This window comes from Hyla sarda, chromosome 1, assembly GCF_029499605.1.
Source record: "Hyla sarda isolate aHylSar1 chromosome 1, aHylSar1.hap1, whole genome shotgun sequence".
Taxonomy (NCBI): Eukaryota; Metazoa; Chordata; class Amphibia; order Anura; family Hylidae; genus Hyla; species Hyla sarda.
This window is the reverse complement of record NC_079189.1, coordinates 420,085,901-420,103,961: the sequence shown is the minus strand read 5'-3', so window position 1 is coordinate 420,103,961 and position 18,061 is coordinate 420,085,901. Positions and strand designations below refer to the sequence as shown.

The following is an 18,061-nucleotide window of genomic DNA, read 5'->3' as shown; positions in this document are numbered from 1 at the left end:
CAGGGGACATTCTGGTTAGGTTTCATAAACAATCTCTCTCTATGGATTAGCAACAATCAGACAAACATTTTACACATAAACAATTTCATATAAAGGTGCCCATATTTAATAACTATGGTCCGAATAGCCAACAGTTATCTCTCCAACCACCCCATATATATATATATATATATATATATGAACATTTGGAACAGCCAAGGGTTTATGTATGCTCTATGAGGAGGGATAAGCTGCAGCCAGACGGCTCTGATGCCGGCATATCCCTCCTAGAACAATAGGTGCAGGGGGTGAAAATCCAACACACCCAACTCTTCTTTCCACTGATATCACTTGGAGAGTTGAAATGTACCCACGCACTTTAGACAGCAAAACCAGCCAAAGGGGTTTGGATTGGCTGACTTTAATCTACAGTGGAGGGGCACCTTTAAATAACCATTCTTTACTAAACTTCATTAGACAATCAATTTGGTTGAAATCAACTTTAATCTAATGAGAATGGGTCCCTTTACACTGGTGGTCATCAATCCTTCCATCCTTGATGGAAAAGTAGCAACAGAGAGCATTGCACTACAAAAACGAAAGGCCCTTTTACATAAGCCGATTCAGCGAATGATAGGGAACATTCACACTATGTATTTTCCAAGCAGAATTCAACTGTGGAAAATATGGTGCAGCGGCCTCCCATTGTTTTCAATGGGGTTTTGCTGCACCATCCACACTACGAATCCCAGACTCCCACAAAATGCATTGCTGTCTATGAAGACGGCTACTGATGAAATCTCCATCTGAATATCTCCAGGCAGAGATTCTGTTGCGTGAATGAGCCCGAACAAAGCCAGCGATCAGCCGACGAACATGCAAATTGCCGGGCAAGCGAGCATTCTTAGGTATGCTCATTCACGATAATCGGCCCGTGTTGTAGTGATCAGCCAATGAATGAGCAAAGCTTGTTTGTCAACTGATTGAATCTTTTGTGTGCCCATTTAAATTATTGTTGATGGATGCAAAACGCTAAACAGGGAATTAACAGCCAACAATGATGAATTTAATGGGCCGCATGGATGATCCAGCCATTGTTCATGTGGCCCACCTGCACGATTATGGAGCCTTGTAAAGACTCTGAGAACAAGGGCAGATCTTACTGTGGAAGGGCCATTTGAAGGGGTCCTTAGCTTAGCTATCAGGGGTGCATTAGTTACAAAAGGGGTTGAAGGTTTTAGGTTTGCAAAAATTGTGTCCAAATGCAGCTCATTATTTGTATGCACATTCTATTCTATAGTTACAGTATAAACTGGTGTTCAAACCTTCAGTGCTTTTCTAATCTAGTCTGATATGTTCATCACTGCATCTATACCTTAATAATGGAGCTTTAATATAACTCTCAAGTACCGATGATGCATCAATATAGCTTTCTCTCTTCCATACAGGTTAGCTGTAACTTTGATCATATTGTACAGAACCCACTTGGGAGTGCTGTGTTTTCTAGTACCACTCTAATAAAAAAAAAAAAATATATACAAATTCAATAGGATATGAAAAGGTAGAAACAAATATTATAAATAGTAGACTTAATTGATTCATCTTTGAGATACAGACTATAAGCACTACAAGCTGTGATGCTAGAAGTACGCCTGTTATGTCTGTGCTCCGTGCTCCCTGGGATATTACCAGGATGTCATGAAAAAGAGGAGGAATAAAAATCCCACACACAACTATGCAGAGAACAGGGAAGATAAAATAGGTCAGTGAAGACTGAGAATAGATACAGTAGCGGATCACATGCATCAAGAATCTGGAATGAACACAAATCCTGAATCTTTCAGAAATAACAAGGTCCTGTCCTTATTTTTCTCTGATGTGTGCAAAGTCAGAAAAACTTAGTAAGGCACTTTTAAAGGGGTATTCCAGGATTTTTTTTCCATTTGACTACGCTACAGGGGCTGAAAAGTTAGTGTAGTTCATAATGTAGTGTCTGTACCTGTGTGTGACAGTTTTCTCACAATTCTTCTGTGATTTTCACCCCAATATTTATTTTTTATCAGCATACAAAATGGCTGTTGTCTCAGATTGTTCCCAGGTTGCAATGCGGTCGAGACCTGACTCACTAGTCAGCTGATGACAGGGAGCCTGTCTACTTCAATGGGTGGAGGGATCACTTGGTAGGAGAGAGATCAATCTGCAACTAATGCAACAGCTGTAGGCATGATTGAAAAAATTAGCTGTATCCATTCAAAAGACCTGTGGTTTTCAATGGGTGGGGTAGCTGATGTGTGGGAGGGAGGAAAATGGAATTATGGGTTTTGTAGTCAAAAAAAGAAAACTGAAACAGGAAATACCAGTTCACAAAAAGCTAGCCACAGTGTTATGGTAATCTGACAACACAGCCATTTAGCCCCAAGACAAGCACAGATCCTTCCTAAGCATGTCCATTACTGTCTGCCAGGTACATACTAAAATCACCTTATGGTGGACAACCCCTTTAACTCCATAAAGTGTCAGGTGGTGACTCTTTACAGAAAAATATTACAGAAAGTATTCTATATATCTACATACTCATTACATCAATAGATATGTAGGATTGCTCAAAAACACAAGGCAGAAGGTGTATAGGGAGACCTTATACCCTGAGGCTTTCCTGTCAGCTGTTCGCATTGGCTGATTTATAGCTGATGCCTCACTAGAACTGTTTGGGGATGTGGAAATCCTATCGCCTGACGCTTGGACCATGGGCACTGGGCAGGTGAATTTTTAAGGCCTTTAGTCCTGCTTGGGGAAAGCAAGGCTGGACATGAAATACCCGACAAGTACGGCGGCGCTCAGGGTGTATTGAGTGGGCTCCTGACTCGAGCCAGCTCCATACCTTTGTTAATCCCCAAATTGCTCCTGGATCTTTGGGAGAAGTTGCTCTTGAAGAATGTATAGATACAATTCTTATTGATGACGTCCCAAACAATGTGAAGAAAGCTTCATTAGAAAAAAAAAATAACTTTATCTTAGACCAGTGTAGTCCAATCCCAGTACTTTCTGCAGAATATCAGTCTGTCCTTAATGTTTTTCTTGGAGATAAGTGGCTTCTTTGCTGTCTTTTTTGAAAAAATGCCAACCTCAAAAGGCCTTTGCCCCACTGGGCGTGTGGATGCACTGACATCTATCTGCCTGTTGCAATTTGGAAGAAAGCTCTGTACTGCTGTTGAACTGAGCGAGCAGCTGAATCTTCTGTAGATCATCCTGTTGCTTGCTGCTTTCTTCACATCATCCAAGAGCAACTACTCCCAACGATCCAAGAGCAATTTGGGGAATTACAATGCTTTTTCCAGCATGACTGAGCACCATGTCACACGTGATAACTAGGTAAATCTGTGGTCCTTCCTCAAAAAGCGGGGGGGAAGAAAAACAGAGAAATTGTGATAAACCCAAACCACTGATCAGGCAAGAATGGGTTGTTATCGTCAGGATTGGGCCCAGACGCTGCAAAAGTCTTGAAAAATAAGGGTCAACATAGTATATACTGAGTCTGTGTATAAACTTTGTGTATTCGTCATTAAAAAGTAAAGAAAAAAAACTTGACATGAAATGAAAAGCATTTAAACTGTACTTCAATATACTATAGAAACTCCTGACTAAAACATCCAAAACCACTGAAGCAGCAAGATTTGTGGAAATCCAAATCTGTATTGATCCGGAAAAAAATATATATATATATATATTTGATCCCTGCTGATTTCGTACATTTGCCCACTGACAAAGAAATTATTGTAATGGGAGATTCATTTTAACAGTGAGAAACAGAAGAACAACAAATCTCCCCCAAATAAGTTCTAAATTGATTTGCATTTTACTGAATAAAATAAGTATTTGATCCCCTATGAAATTATTTCTGGCTCCCAGGGGTTACAGATACAGATAACCAGCTGATAATGGGAGCACTCTTTTAAAGGGAGTGCTCTTAATCTGTTTGTTACATGTATGAAATAGATCTGTCCAGAAAAGCAATCAGATTCCAATCACCATGGCCAAGAATAAAAAGCTGTCCAAGGATGTCAGGAAGATTGTAGACCTACATATAGCTGGAGCGGGCTACAAGTAATATTGGAATGCCTTTATTTGTACCCCCAAAATTGTAAAGTGCTGTGGAATCTGTTGATCTTTATATTTTTTTCTTTTTTTTTAAACTGTAGGAGATTTTTTTTTTTTTTTTTTTTTTTTATCTGGAATAAGAAAAAAAAAAGTTAAACCTATTTTGGGATGTCTTTTTCCCCAGGGCATTTAAACATTTGTAATGATGATATTTGGAAGAAAATGACCCATTAAACAGGAATTTTGTTATATTCCAGTGATGACATTTCCCCTCTTGGGGTGCTTCATTGGGAGTTCATTAGGCAAAAGTTTCACTAAAAATGCTATGATACTCTTCAACAAAGACTGCATCATATTTCTTCATACATTAATATATGATGCACATACCGTATATTTAAAAAAGAAAAATTTTATTTAATGAGAAAATGGCAGCAGCAAATCTGTAGGCCCTCTTCATACTGCATTTACTGCATTTAGTAACTCCATAATACTTTAGATGAGCGAAGTTACAGTGATTTGATTCCTCATGAACTTCTCGGCTCGGCGGTTGCTGACTTTAGCCTGCATAAATTAGTTCAGCTTTCAGGTGCTCCGGTGGGCTGGAGACTCTCTCCTAGGACTGTATCTACCTTTTCCAGCCAACCAGAGCACCTGAAAGCTGAAGTAATTTATGCAGGATAAGTCATCAACTGCCGAGCTGCGAGGTTCGTGCAGAATCAAATTACTGTAACTTTGCTCATCTCTAACAAGTATGATGGAGTTACTTAAGTTGGCAGGAATAGTTATTTGGCTGTTGAAAGATCTTTTTATTCCAATTCTTGTTGATGTACATCCGATCAAGGTAACTCAGTAATATGAGTTATCTTACTGTTTTTGCAAACACATAGAATGCAAATTTGTAACACACTATAGTTATTGTTACTAGAACACTGCCACATCTCTGAAATCACATAAGAATTATTTTACCAGGACACTGCCACATCTCAGAAACATTTATACACTATCTCAGGCCTTGTTAACATTGCCGTTCGCATCCGACCCATTAAGGGTCCGATCGGCTTTTTTTCTTCTTTTTTTTAGCTGATCGGACCCTAAGGGTATGTTCACACTACGGAATTCCGCGGTGTGAAATTAACATTAGTGTGAATGGGTCTCCCATTCACACCGCCGCTGAACTTGTTCTGTGCAAAGAAAGAACATGTTCATTCTTTGCACGGAAGTCCGCAAGCACTGCATAGCCGTCAATGGTGACAGCACAGTGCCACGCGGTCCTACCGCCGCCGCCGGCTGCCAGTCTGAATCTCCGCTCGCTGAATTCCGTTCACACACTGCAGTGTGAACATTCCCTTAAACAGGTCGGATGCCAATGGCTCCTATCGGGTCCTGACCAACCCCATTCACTTACATGGGTCTGTCAGTAATCCGGTAATTTTACAGGAATTTAGCAGAGAAACAAAATAGTGGTTGCACTATTTTTTTCTCCACTAAACTCCCGTCCTTCTGGCCAGATTGCCAAAGGAACTACAAATAGCAGAGTCTGACGGCAATGTAAACAAGGTCTCACATAAATTATAACTGGATGGCTGAGCTGGTGGCACTCTACCTGCTGAAGGTCTCCTTTAGACCCTGTTCACACTACAGAAATTGTGCCCAGAATGAAAGAAGAGCCTTATCATACTGCTTTTTTGTAGCCACATATAATGGTCATAGGCACAAGTTACCTGTTTAGTTGGGGATGTTCAGGATAATTTTTGATTCTGTGATCTAGAAATACATGCCTCAATTGTGTTTATGCAGAAGAACAGGAAAAAGCTGCGGTGGCGCTCCCAAGGAAGTAACCAGAAGTCGTGGGTATAGGGTATAAAGTAATTAATTTATTTTTACAGCATAAAGAAATCAAAGAAAATAAAAAACTAAAAAACTTAATGCAAGACACGTTTCGGGAGTCACAGCTCCCTTTCTCAATTGCAGGTGGTGGCTGCAGCCACCACCTGCAATTGAGAAAGGGAGCTGTGACTCCCAAAACGCGTCTTGCATTACGTTTTTTAGTTTTTTTATTTTCTTTGATTTCCTTATGCTGTAAAAATAAATTAATTACTTTATACCCTATACCCATGATTTCAGGTTACTTCCTTGGGAGCGCCACCGCAGCTTTTTCCTGTTCTTCTGCATTCTCCATACGGACCCACCTTCTGGGCTCCGTCCACACGCTGCAGGCCTGCATACCAAGCTACCACCACCGGCAAGGGATACGCTACCCCCCACCCGGGTACCTCCCTATATCGGCTAAAGACCTACACCGCACTTGGCGCCACCTCCGCTTTTTTCCACTGTATACTGCTCAATTGTGTTTAGGAGTAGGGGTAATACATGACTAATGAATACACAAGGATTTGTGGTTATAAACCAGACTGGTGAACAAAAAGCTGGCATACCAAATATATACAAAAAATAGGAGGATATTTTTTTTTCAAGACTATTTTGAAAGAAGGTTTATTCTTATTTATTCTTATTGCAGATTTTTGGGAAGAAAATAGTTTCAAAAACGCACATCTCTTCTAAGTAACTATGGTACAATCGGATCCTTTCAATGAGAATGGTTCTATATGCTGTCTCTCTCCAACACCATCTGCTCAGGACGACCAGTCTAATTTTAGTTATGACTATTGTCCTCTGAAAACAGGCAGATGTCTCCTGTACACATCTCTCTCTGCACAGGAGCTTCCTGAAGTGATGCCATTATATGAAGCTGGCACTACAAAGATGGCTTCTCTTCTATCTCAAGCCTTGGTTCACATGAATGCGCTGGGTAAAGCTGACCTACTTTTATAAAGACACATCTTCTGAATTATGTAATGCAGTAAAAGACAATTGGATTTACAACAAGGCATTCCTCTTCAGTGGGCACCTTACGTAAGTATCTATAAGAGAATCTATACCCACAGAGCTGGATGGGAATTGCTACACAGACTTCAGTATAGAATATAAAGACTGTTCGCTCATTTGATTAAACTTTATATTTGTTATGCTTTTGTTGTTCTTGAAATAAATAAATAAATAAAAAAATAAAACTGTTAAAACTAATAGTAAATATGAGGTCATGATGGGAAAAATCTCCTTATACTACATGAACTTCATTATACTGTATACACTTGAGTCATCCCCATCATATGTAACATGCTGGAAAGTCCTTTCACTAAATATAGCAATAGTGACAAGTTTTCTCTAGCCTCCATTCTCTGACCTCAGCGTGCCCCGTTATTAAAAGATAAACCTTTTTATTTAAGATGCCCTATGCAAAACTACAAACCCCAGCATGCCCTGACATTAATGTACTTTTGCACCAACAGCTACTTGATGCAGAATGTTTCAGTACCTACTGGAAACGCAGGATTTTTATCAGCATACTGGATGTATACAGCTAACTGCTTGCTGTTATAAACAGATCTTTGGTGCTCTTTGTACTTTAACCCCTTGAGGACTAGGCCCATTTTGGCCTTATAGGGGTATTCCGCCCCTAGACATCTTATCCCCTATCCAAAGGATAGGGGATAAGATGTCAGATCACCATGGTCCCGCTGCTGGGGATCCCCGGGATCTCTGCTGCGGCACTGCGCTATCATTACGGCACAGAGCGAGTTCGCTCTGTGCGTAGTGACGGGCGATACAGGGGCCGGAGCACCATTACGTCATGGCTCCACCCCTCGTGACATCACGGCCCGTCCCCTTAATGCAAGTCTATGGCAGGGGGCGTGATGACCGCCATGCCCCCTCCCATAGACTTGTTTTGAAAGGGGCGGGCCGTGACGTCACGAGGGGTGGAGCCGTGACGTAACAATGCTCCGGCCCCTGTATTGCCCATCATTACGTGCAGAGCGAACTCGCTCTGTGCTGTAATGATAGCGCAGTGCCGCAGCGGGGATCCCGGGGGTCCCCAGCAGCGGGACCACGGTGATCTGACATCTTATCCCCTATCCTTTGGATAGGGAATAAGATGTCTAGGGGCGGAGTACCCCTTTAAGGACCAGACCAATTTTATTTTTGCATTTTCGTTTTTTCCTCCTCACCTTCTAAAAATCATAACTCTTTTATATTTCCATCCACAGACCCATATGAGGGCTTGCTTTTTGCCTCACCAATTTTACTTTGTAATGACATCACTTATATTACCATAAAATGTACGGCACAACCAAACAAATATTATTTATGAGGGAAAATTGAAAAGAAAAGCGCAATTTAGCAAATTTTGGAAGGTTTTGTTTTCACGCTGTACACTTTCCGGTAAAAATGACATATTTTCTTTATTCTGTGGGTCAATACGATTAAAATGATACCCATGGTTATATGCTTTTCTATAATTGTACCACTTAAAAAAAATCTCAAACCATTTTAACAAAATTAGTATGTTTGAAATTGCCCTATTTTGACTACCTATAACCTTCTCATTTTTCCGTATATGGGGTGATATGAGGGCTCATTTTTTGCTCCATGATCTGTAGTTTTTATCAGTATCACTTTTGCTTAGGTTTTACTTTTTATAAATTTTTTTATAAATTATTTTTGGAATAAAATGTGACAAAAAAGCTGCAATTTTGGACTTTTTTTTTAATTTTTTTACGTTTACGTCGTTCACCATACGGGATAATTAACAATATATTTTACTATTTCAGACTTTTACGCATGCGGCGATACCAGTCCAGAGTCGGAGCAAATTCCCATAAAATATCTATCCTGCTCTGGACAGCTCCTAAAATGGACAGAGGTGTCATCAGAGAGCACCGTGGTCAGGCAGACAGGACATTCAAGAAGAAAAAAACTTCCTGTGGATAATAACAGCAGCTGATAAGTACTGGAAGGATTAAGATTTATTAATAGAAGTAATTTACAAATCTTTTTAACTTTCTGGCACCAGTTGATAAAAAAAAAAAAAAAAAAAAAATGTTTTCCAGTGGAGTACCCCTTTAAGGTACGTTCACATGGATGGATCTTCTGAGAGTTTCCCGCTGTGCGTTTGTCTGCAGATTTTTTTCACTTTAATAGGGTCACCAGCGGGATTTCCACCATGAAAAATCCACTGCAGCTGAATCCACAGCAGAAAACTTGCAGGCAATTCCATGTTGGTGTTTGCATTAAATCTGCATGAAAATTGCCTCCTACTGTTAACGGGAAAGCCGAGATCATTTGTCACTGCGGTCATCAGAGCCGCACGCCATACGCTTCCAGCTACTAATGGACTAAGTTTTGCTAACAAAACGCAAGGTCCCCGTGATGATGAGCGCAAGAAATGTGTTGGACCATTAGTACAATGTGAACAGAACCACCAGTCTATTGAGGAATTCAGTCGCACCATACAGCTAAGTGTGATTTGAGTGCAATATATATATATATATATATATATATATATATATATATATATATTTATGTAATACAATCAGGTACTGCACAGGGCACTTTTGCATTGCTTGGACTAAAGGTTGCCACTAGCACATTTAGCTGCTGTTGTGATATATTGAAGCTGCTAATGGGACATTGGGCAATCATCAGTGTATACAGCTGAGAGATATTAACCCCTTAACTATAATTGACATAAATGTACGTCACGGAGCGGTGGTACTTAGCGCACCATGACGTACATTTACGCTCTGCCGGGGACCCGCCGGTAATGGCAGACATCATCAATCGCGCTGATGTCCACCATTAACCCCTCAGATGCCATGATCAATACAGATCACGGCATCTGCGGCAGTGCGGTACGGGGATCCGATCATCCAGCAAGGCGGCTGGAGGTCCCCTCACCTGCCTTCGGCCGTCTCCCAGGGTCTTCTGCTCTGATCGGAGATCAACGATATTGAACAGTATTAGCAATTAAATGATTGCTATAAATAGTCCCCTATGGGGACATAAGTGTAAAAAAAAAAATAAACAAATGTAAAAAATATATATATATATATATATATATATATATATTGTTAACTATCCCGTATGGTGAATGGCGTAAATGTAAAAAAAAAAAAAAAAAAAAAAAAAAGCTGCTTTGTGGTCACATTTTATTCCAAAAAAATATTAACAAATTTAGAAAAAGTTAAATATTAGCAAAAGTGGTACCGATAAAAACTACAGATCACTGCGAGATATATGGAAAAATTAGACAGTTATGGGTGGTCAAAATAGGGCAATTTTAAACATACAAATTTTGTTATAATAGTTTGAGATTTTTTTATAACGTGGTACAATTATAAAGCATATAACATGGGCATCATTTTAATTGTATTGACCCACAGAATAAAGAAAACTTCATTTTTACCATAAATTGTACAGCATGAAAACAAAACCTTTCAAACCTTGCTAAATTGCAGTTTTCTTTTCCATTTCCCCACATAAATAATATTTTTTTGGGTTGCGCCGTACATTTTATGGTAAAATAAGTGATGTAATTACAAAGTACAATTGGTGATGCAAAAAACAAGCCCTCATATGGGTCTGTGGATGGAAATATAAGAGATTTATGATTTTTAGAAGGTAAGGAGGAAAAATGAAAATTCAAAAATAAAATTGCCCTGGTCCTTAAGGGGTCAAGGGCATTGTGCAATAGTGAGTATATATATATATATATATATATATATATATATATATATATATATATACACACACAGTGTCTCATGAATGAAGTTGTGGGGAGATACTGTGGTAGAAGTTATGTGCAAATAATCACCATTGTGAACTGTGCTGATACTAACTTGGAAAAATGTGTTGCTGGTTGCTGCAGTGTATATGAGTGTCTTAAAACAATATCTACTAACAGAAATGCAACTGAATTAAAGGGGTATTCCAGGCAAAACCTTTTTTTTATATATATCAACTGGCTCCGGAAAGTTAAACAGATTTGTAAATTACTTCTATTAAAAAATCTTAATCCTTCCAATAGTTATTAGCTTCTGAAGTTTTCTGTCTAACTGCTCAATGATGATGTCACGTCCCGGGAGCTGTGCATGATGGGAGAATATCCCCATAGGAACTGAACAGCTCCCGGGACGTGAGTCATCAGAGAGCAGTTAGACAGAAAACAACAACTCAACTTCAGAAGCTAATAACTATTGGAAAGATTTAGATTTTTTAATAGAAGTAATTTACAAATCTGTTTAACTTTCCGGAGCCAGTTGATATATAAAAAAAAGTTTTGGCCTGGAATACCCCTTTAAGTATGCAATATTTAAGCTGCTATAGGGACAGTGTTCAATCATCTGTGTATGCAGCGGAGAGCTAATAAGGAAATTGTGGAATAGTTAATGCAACTGAGAGGTATGGTGCCTTATGAATAAAGGTTTTGTGTGACACTGAGAAATAACAGAATTACAAATAACACATTACCAATGTGAACTCTGTTCCTATACGTTTACTAACTCTTTATTGCTGCAGTTACGGACATATATTTCAATACAATACTTACACATACAATTGAGAACAAAATGTGGTGCTGAAGAGAATGGTCCGTTTGCGCCACCTGCACTGATACTCTATGGTGGATTTTTTTCAATGGGATTCTGCTGCACCGTGCGGAATCCCCTCGGAAATATATTGTTATCTACAGAGATGGCAATCTCTGTTCTGCTGTCGCCCGCTGTCTGCGGAATGTCCGCCCAGGAATTTTCCGGGCAGACATTCCGCTATGCGAATAAAGGCCCAGATTTATCAAAGAACGTCTACGGTAGAGCTATTTTCCCACATTTATTTTAGTGGTAGGTTTGACTAGCGTGCATCTTATTTATCAAGAAGGTGCAGCAGGATGATGAATTTTGCGCAGCTCTGCTGTAGTGGGAATAGCTTCACCACATACACTTTTTCTAGACGCTTGTGATGGATGGAAGTAGACACTTTCCTGGGTCCTGAATTTGGAAGGTTAGGTTTTTTTACTTAATTTCACAGCGCTGCCGGGACATTATTACTTGCATTTTAGACGCTACAATCAAATTTGATTGCGGTGTCTAAGGGGTTAAAGCCGGGCATCACCATGATCTGTGATGTCTGGCAATAGAGATGTGTCCTGGTGGCAGATAGCCGCCAGGACCACCCAGCTATGACCCACGGTCAGCTCCTGAGCACGTGTCATAGAAGGGGAGTGGGACGCTGTCGTCCACAAGAGGTTAAAGGTTGAATTGCGGAAGGTAGACATTATTCTCACGCCTACTGGTAGGTGGCATAGCTTTGCGCCTAAAAAAGTACCTTTGCGCACAAAATAGCCACTTTTGACAAAAGTTGCAAATGATAAATACGTGACCACTGCATGGTCAAAAAGAAAATGTTCTACGGGTAGGCAAAAAGAGTGAAACTGTCTATATCAAAAGGCGCATAAAAGTCTCAAAATATTCTGCTTGCGTCTGAACTGCGCCTAAACATAGACAAAAAAATGCTCTAAAAGCAATGATAAATCCCCACCATAATCTGTAGTAACGGACTGTACCTGGCGTTTATTCATTACTGTTCAAGAGAGCAATAGTCCGGTGAATTAATGGACAAGAATAATCGGAGGTGTGTCTTATAATCAATTATTCTCGTGGCGGCTGTTGTATACAGTTTATGGTATAGTGGTTTATAATATTTTTTTATGTCTCTCAAATAAGTTACGTTTTAAGGTCCCCTTTTTTGTTCCAAAAGAATTGTCTTCAATGGGGTCTCCAGTGTGTTTTCCACCATGGAAAAGCCACTGCAGCTGAACCCACAGCAGGAAACTCTCAGTTAATTCCATGTTGGCTTTGGCATTAAATCTATATGAAAAGTGCCTCCTACTGTTGTAAATGAGAAAGCTAAGATCATTTGTACATATGGGGGGGATTTCTTCAAACCTGTGCATAGGAAAATTGGAGCAGTTACCCATAGCAACCAGATTGTTTCTCTTATTTTTTATTTTTTAAAAGGTCGCTGAAAAATAAAATGCCATCTGATTAGGCAACTGCACCGCTTTTCTTCAGCACAGGATTTCCCCCAAAATCCACATAATTTTTGGTGCAAAACCTGTATACTTCCATGCGAATTTCCAGTAAAATTCTGTTTTGGAAAGCTCAACATAAATTTTTGTTCTTTAAATTACTGTGAAGTAGATACCTTACACAGAGTCCTAAATCACTCACTACTTGTGTACCTTTATGTATATTTATGTACAAGATTTCCAACACTCAAAACTGAGCCCTGACTCATGCAAAATGGTATGGGGCAGGGAAGGGGAGAGGCGTGCCATCCTGCAGTTTTTAGTCCAAATGTTCATACTGAATAAGACTATGGGGGAGATTTATCATTACTTTTAGAACATTTTTTTGTCTATGTTTTGGCGCAGTTCAGGCGCAAGCAGCATATTTAGTGACTTTTATGAGACTTTTGATATAGACAGTTTCACTCTTTTTGCCTACCCGTAGAACTTTTTCTTTTTACCATGGAAAGGTCACGTATTTATCATTTGTGACTTTAGTCAAAAGTCGCTATTTTGTGCACAAAGGTACTTTTTTAGGCGCAAAGCTACACCACCTACCAGTAGGCGAGAGAATCACTTCTACTTTCCACAATTCAACCAATTCATGATCGGTGATGTCTGGCATTGGAGATGGGTCCTGGTGGCAGATAGCCGCCAGGACCCATCTCTAATGCCAGACATCACCGATCATGATGATGCCCGGCTTTAACCCCTTAGACACCGCATTCAAATTGATTGTAGCATCTTAACCTCTTAAGGACGCAGGGCGTATGGATACGCCCTGCATTCCGAGTCCTTAAGGACGCAGGGCGTATCCATACGCCCGTGGGAATTCCGATCCCCACCGCTAGCCGGTTGGGGACCGGAGCCGGATGCCTGCTGAAATCATTCAGCAGGCACCCTGGCACATCGCCCAGGGGGGTCCTGAGACCCCCCCATGTCGGCAATCGGAGAAAATCGCATGTCAATTCAGACATGCGATTTTCTCCAATTCTGGGCTGATCGGGTCTCTGGTGACCCGATCACCCGGAAAATAGGGCTGATCGGAGTTGTCAGCAACAACCCCGATCAGACGAAAGGATTGGAGTGAGATTGCAAAGCTGCGATCTACTCCTATCCCCTGCCATTACTCAGAACGGAGTTCTGACCAATGGCAGCGCAGGACAGGGGGTTGCCATGGCAACCCCCCGTTCTGCCCGCCCCTGGATTGGATGTCGAGGGGCTCTGGGAAGAAGATGGAGACCGTACCTGCAGGAGAAGATGCTTGGGGACCTGGGATCTTCGCTGGAGCCTGCAGGATCCTGATCAGGTAGGGAATCGACAGTGGGGGGGGGGGGGGGAGAATTGAAAGTGAAAGTAAATCGATCTTTACTGTGGCAACCACTAGGGGGGCCAAACTGCAACTCCCAGCATGCCCAGAGAGCCAAAGGCTGTCTGGGCATGCTGGGAGTTGTAGTTTTGCAACATCTGGAGGGTCACAGTTTGGAGACCACTGTTACAGTGGTGCCCAAACAGTAGCCCTCCAGATGTTGCCAAACTACAACTCTCAGCATGCCTCGACTGCCCAGGCATGCTGGGAGTTGTAGTTCTGTAACATCTGTCCCTTCAGATTTAGCAATTTTTATGACATTTTTGAAAATTGCTGCTCTACTTTGAAGCCCTCTAATTTTTTCAAAAAGCAAATGTATGTCCATTTTAACATGCCAACAGAAAGTAGACATATTGTATTTGTGAATAAAAATAAAATTTATTGTGAATATCCATTTTCCTTACAAGCAGAGAGCTTCAAAGTTAGAAAAATGCAAAAATTTTCAAAATTTTCATGAAATTTTGGGATTTTTCACCAAAAAAGGATGCAAGTAACGCCGAAAATTTACCACCAAAATAAAGTAGAATATGTCACGAAAAAACTATCTCAGAATCAGAATATTCGGTAAAAGCGTTTTCGCGTTATTAATTTGTAAAGTGACGGTGGTCAGAATTGCGAAAAAGGGCTCAGTCCTTAAGGTGAAAAAGGGCTGCGTCCTTAAGGGGTTAAATGCAAGTAAAAATGTCCAGGCAGCTCTGTGAAAGTAAATAAAAACACCTAACCTGCAAATTCAGGACCCGGGAAAGTGTCTACTGCCCTCCCTCACAAGCGTCTAGAAAAAGTGTATGGGGTGGAGCTTTTCCCACCACAGCAGAGCTGCGCAAAATTCATCATCCTGCTGCACCTTCTTGATAAATAAGATGCACGCTAGTCAAACCCACCACTAAAATAAATGTGGGAAAATAGCTCTACCGTAGACGTTCTTTGATAAATGTGGGCCTTTATTCGCACAGCGGAATGTCTGCCCGAAAAATTCCTGGGCGGACATTCCCGAAGACAGCGGGCAACAGCAGAACAAAGATTACCATCTCTGTAGATAGCAATATATTTCCGAGGGGATTCCGCACGGTGCAGCAGAATCCCATTGAAAAACATTTGACCATGCTGCAACGGAATTTACGAGCTGAATTTTTCCCCAACATTCTTTCTCAGAATTATTTCAATTGCACAACAAAATTCCCTCACTTACTGGTTACTGTAGTTTACCACTAAATGTAAGTTACCAATAGTGCCATAAAAAAGTCAAGAAATAAAATATATCAGACACACTGAAGACACTCTGTACGACTACACAGGGATTACTTAATCCTCACCGCTAAAGACTAGTTCTCAAACTCAGGCTGAGAGCAAATTGCTATTCTCAAGAGGCATTTGGATTTCATGCTGCTTTTACCTTTTACAGCATTTTCACCAAAGAGGCCTCAGTAGTAAAACACTACCACAAATTTCATAAGATGGTGTTCACACATCTAATGTATTTTTGTTTCTCTCCAAGAGACCACCTCATTTCCATGCACAGTCTCCCTGGTGATCGACTGTTACTACTGGGGATGGGTGGAGAAGATAGACAGCAATATATATCCCCCATTCAAATGAATGCACATTGTGTTATATGGCTAGGACAAGCCCACCAGAGCGGTTGCAGCTCTTTTTAGCGGCTCTCAGCTTTGGTTAATAGAAAGGGATTTCATCCATTTAAGGACATGGAATAGCCAAGAAAAGTCAATGTAGAAAATAAACCAGCTCACTGCCTATGAATGTTCCTTGATAGGAAAAGGACTTCAGATGGCATAGGAAACACGGAATACAAATCCAAGCCGCAAATCTTGGTATGAACAGTATCCAAAAAAGCAAAGGTGCAAAAAAATTGCAAAAAATTCCAGCTCCCAATAGAACGATAAAATAGAAAATGTATTAAATCATATTAAAATGATACCCAAAAATAGTGAGGTATAAAAGCAAGCAGAAATGCCCTTGGCGTTTCTGCTTGCTTTTATACCTCATTATTTTTGGGTATCATTTTAATATGATTTAATACATTTTTCTATTTTATCGTTCTATTGGGAGCTGGAATTTTTTGCAATTTTTTTGCACCTTTTTGGACATGGAATAGCCTTACTCTTACAGAGGAATTTAAGAGAAAAGCATGACAAATATAAAATTGAGAAAAAAAAGTGGATAATGGGTATGGAATGATAATTTCAACTGTATTCACCCCAATGGTAGATACATTCATTATTGGGGATTGTCTATATGTTATCTTAAAGCATTACACATACGTAACTGATGTGCCTTGTGAACAGGATCAATAGGTTGTGAAGCTGTGTAGATAATTATGAGAACATCTACCAGGTAACCTATTGATCACGGCTAGAAATTGGTAAGAGCACAACATCTGTCATTCTTTACACTATATATGGGATATCATGTACCGTGGAAAAAAAATACATACGTTAGCTACTTATCAGCCACAGATAGCCATGTATGTTATAAATGTATGCTGATCAATAGTGAGTTGTCATGGAGCATCTGCTACCGCACAAAGCATGAAGCCGGGGTACATGGGACCCAAAACTGAACTGGTGGATGTATGAAATCATATAAAAATGATACTGACTCTTAGATAAGAATAGAGGGGAAAAAAAACCTTGAGATGGCGCTGCCAGTTTCAGAAGGACTAACAAACCAGACCAGAGATGTAGGTTACACAAAAGTTTATTGAGAAAACAAAAAACAGGGATGACGTGTTTCTGGCGACACCACCCCATTCTTCAGATCGGCTAGTTATACTGACCTGAAGAAGGGGGTGGTGACCCCCGAACCAATCATCCCTATTTTATTTTTTATCTCAATAAACCTTTCCAGTGTTTTGTGTAACCTACATCTCTGGTCTGGTTTGCTAGTCCTTCTGAAACTGGTAGTGCCATCTCAAGGGTCTTTTTTTCCTCCATTTTTCACTAAATTCATCAGGACTGGTTCTCCATCTCCTGGGACCCCGAGCTCCGCAGCTGTTTCTCTATCTTTGTAACCCAATGGTGTGGGTTGATATGCAGGTTTTTTACTTGCTCCAGGTGAGTGGCCACTACCTACAGGCTCATTCTGCCCACTGCCTATCTTATTCCCTAATACACAAGGTGCCTTTGCGTCTGTCTTATTTTTTCTTATACCAACAGGTCCAACTGACTCTTAGTTGGGGCATAACATTTCTCTAAAATTGCTCCAAAATGTAAAGGCAGTAAAGGCAGTGATGCACCTCCATATAGAAATTTGTTAAACTGTACCGTTTGACATGTCACAGAGATCTGTCAGGTCACAGTGCTGAGACCCCAACCAATCAGGGGAATAAGTATAATCCATGCTGTAGCAAATTTTACTTCCTAGCTCTTGGCAAACTTTGTCTCCTTGCCCCATAGACATATATAACATAATAGCAAGACAAAGATAGTCAATAGGCAGAGAGTTAACAGCGCTTATGCCCGCATGTTCTCCTGATTGGTGGGGCTCAGCACTGATTAAAACTTTTGACATGCCTATGTTATGTATCAAAAGTTTTTTTTTAAATGACAGAGTATATGGCCATATATTCTGTTTGCTTTAAAATGTACCTGGGAGCTTTTACAAACCAGCTATTGGGAGAAAAACACTTTCAGGAC

The 18,061-nt window shown here is 40.3% G+C and overlaps 1 protein-coding gene across 2 annotated transcripts in view; it reads right to left on the bottom strand.

The window, feature by feature from the left end:
• GRK3 (G protein-coupled receptor kinase 3) overlaps window positions 1-18,061 on the bottom strand; it is a 301,737-nt gene that overhangs the window by 109,921 nt on the left and 173,755 nt on the right. The window lies entirely within an intron of this gene.